This window comes from Acyrthosiphon pisum, chromosome X (assembly GCF_005508785.2).
Source record: "Acyrthosiphon pisum isolate AL4f chromosome X, pea_aphid_22Mar2018_4r6ur, whole genome shotgun sequence".
Lineage (NCBI taxonomy): Eukaryota > Metazoa > Arthropoda > Insecta > Hemiptera > Aphididae > Acyrthosiphon > Acyrthosiphon pisum.
The window spans coordinates 127,706,576-127,710,052 of record NC_042493.1 but is presented as its reverse complement, the minus strand read 5'-3'; the positions used below and the strand labels follow the sequence as shown (position 1 = coordinate 127,710,052).

Below are 3,477 nucleotides of genomic sequence, written 5' to 3'. Positions count from 1 at the left end.
CCATATACATGAAATGAGTTTTGAATTATATTAAATTATTAAACTGATTAGTATTATTATTTAACAAACGACATAAATCAAAACCAATATACAAGACGCTGTTTTGTCTAAAAGCTTTTTGACACTTTAGTAAGCGTATATTAACATTTTGCCTAAATCTAGTATTATTTTCATGATTTGATACAGGTTTTAAATGTTAATTTTTATACAAATATACTAATAGAGCTTGATTATAAATAATCTTAAAATTATGTACATTGAATTTTTCATAAATCAGAATACCTAGTATTAATTGGTATAGGAAGATTTAGTAAATATTTTATAACACCATTCATTGTAACATTGTGCTTAGAAATAATGTTATTAAAAGCTCCTCCCCAAATAGATATAGCATAAGAGAAAAAAGATTGCACTAAAACTAAAAAAAATAATTCTTTTTTAATTTATATCTAATGTATACCTGGCTTCAATAAATACATAGAAAAATGTTTGTAAAATTCCATTAATATAATTCATATGATCATTCATCTAAATCTATAATCTATTGTTAAGCCAAGATTTTTAATTCATTAACTTTTTTAAGTTTTACAAATTTCTTATCACATTTGATATTTAAACTAGGATTACATTTTAGAGAATGGACGGTCAAATTATGTCCATTTACAACATTATTAACAAATTAATTAAAACAAATTAATTTAGACTTAAGTAAATTTAACTTTAACCTCTTACAAGACCAAGCATACACATTATTTAAAATCTCATTTGCTTCATGATACAAGCTATCAACTGTTGGTTCAGATATTAATATGGTCGCATCATCAGTAAAATCTGATATTCCCATACTATTACTATTAATGTTATTTATATTCAGTAAATCATTTATAAAAGAGATAAATAATAGGGGTCCTAATTTTGTTCCTTGCTGAACTCCAAAATATATGCTTCTAGCCTTACTATAATAATCATTTACTTTAACTATTTGAGGTATTTTACTTAATTTCACTAATGGAGATGGCATTCTCTTAATAAAATTAAAGTAAGTACCTACCAATTAATGGTGTCCACTTTGTCCGGGATGGTCAATATTTCGAAGTAAACTGTTCATTCCACTGAACCCTCTAGACAAAACATATAGTCAGAATCTAACACTATAATATCTCAGCAATTAAATCTGACTTAAAATATATATTATTGTTTCCATTCCCCTGAGCTAATAATAGTACCTATAAAACTAAAAAAATTTAACCAGACCTTTCAAAGAATCAATCTTTCCACCACCTTAATTGAGTTGTCTCTCTAATTATGTCCAAATATATATAATAATTATTAATTTATACTTACGCGGCCAATAGTTCTTTGCTATAGTTGGTACATTTACGATGAAATTCTGCTGTCTCATAAATGTTTTAATAATTATAAAGATTTTTATTACCGATAATTCTTCAACAAAAATAAATGCACTTAACCATAACTGGTCAAATATCAAATATTTACTTTGTGTATTTAATTTACTATAAGCGTCTGGTGTTGTGTTTTGGGAAGCCAAAAACAAAATACCAAAAGAAAAATGAATTAATATTATGAAAAGTTTTCAAAAAGTGTTGTATGCTGATATAATATCTAAAGAAGCATTTACAATAGTCAAACAATCTGACACATAATTAGGGTTGGTAAAAAAAGCATTCAAAATTTAAAAAAAGGCAAAAAAAAGAATTCAATTTTTATAAAATGTAATTACAAAAAAAGTTTAATAAAAAATAAAATAGTTTGTATATTTAACTAGTGTGTTTTAAAAAAAAAAATCAGTATCACAATTTAGATAAACTGTCTTCAGTAAAACGTTTGTCTTCTTCAAAGGTAGTAAAATATAGCTTACATATATACTTCAAGTTGCTCACTATTTTTTATAAAATACTCCTTCAATATGTCAGATAAAGCGATGGTCGTTCTGGGCGAAGCTTCTGAATCCGATGATTAAGACTTTCAACAAGTTGAGGTAAGATCAGCTATAGTGTGTTATTTTTATATTTAAAACATATATGGCTATAAAAAGATAATGATTCATTTCAGAACTCAAGAAGTCGAATGTTTGAGAGTGACCACACAGTGTTTGATACTGATTCCAAATATTGAGCAAGCAATTCAAGTATATCAAAACATTTATTTAAACAACCATTCACTTTTGAATAATTTCAAGCTATTTAGTTAGTTATTTTAAGTGAGTCTACACATCAACTGCTCTTCATTAATGAAAGTTATTGTAGAAAATAGAAAAAGTCGAGTGGAAAGAGAAAGTTTTGCCGGCCATTCCAACACACTTTAGTGCATAGAAAATTAATTAGGTTACTTTAGTATAATATGTTTGCTGATAAATTTCAATCATAATAAATGAACAACTGTTCAATAATATTTTCCTTCAATTTGTTCTAGAAGAGAAAAATATGCAGTTTTATTCAAATCTTACAACATTCAACAAGCAAATGTATATTAATGCCATGAATCAAATGAACGAAATGGACCGACGTCCAACGTCAAATCTCATGTATTACTTCAAGATACTGTGACTATAACTGGAAGTATATTGAACAAAATGTGTCACACATCAAACGTAAGGTGACTGATATACTGGCTGAGGAGTATATTCCAATATTAAAATTTGAAGCGTTTATTTATAGAAAAAAATTGTGAAATAAAATAATTGCTACTCTATAATTCCATACAGAAAAAAATGTATTAATATATTATTTTATTATACTAAAAGAATAATTGAAAATAACCTCACAAAATATTTTTAGATGATTACATTTTGAATAGGTACAATAGGAAATGTATTATTATTATAGGATACAAATTATTATTTTTATAAAATGTCAATGATAAAAGAAAAACAGGAAAATAAAGTGAATGACCTACATGCATAAATATGTATAAACATCTGAATATAAGTAGCTGTTTAAACAGCAGCTCGACGTTTTATAGACATTTTACCTTTTGATAGGTAAGACAAGGTGATATACAATTTACTGTCGTCTGATGTTTTCTGAACCAAAATCTATAATATAGAAATGATTTACAAATTTTATTTTTGTTATAATACCAGTTTTTCATAATATTCAACTTTTTTTTCTTAATTTACTTACACTTTCGTGGCCAATGGCATATATAACAGCTGGAAATTCGGCCATTTTCCTTCCTTTGACAAAAACAGTTTGGCCCCGATGATACCTAAAATTATAATAATTCTTAGCTTGGGAAACAAAAACTAAACTAAATTATTCATACCATCTCTTTTCAAACAACAGTTTTCCATTTTCAATTCGCGTATCTGGAATAACTGATGATCCTTCAGTAACTGGACCCTGACATTTTTTAGGACTCATGTTACCTGCAGTTGATGAACTAGTACTTGGAGACATTCTAAAAATAATTTTAAATATACTTTATACCATAATACTATATTACATACTATCAAAA

The 3,477-nt window shown here is 26.3% G+C and overlaps 1 pseudogene; it reads left to right on the top strand.

Moving 5' to 3' along the window:
- The first annotated feature begins 1,927 nt into the window (after positions 1-1,927).
- LOC100571692 lies at positions 1,928-2,706 on the top strand (annotated as a pseudogene).
- The last annotated feature ends 771 nt before the right edge of the window (positions 2,707-3,477 follow it).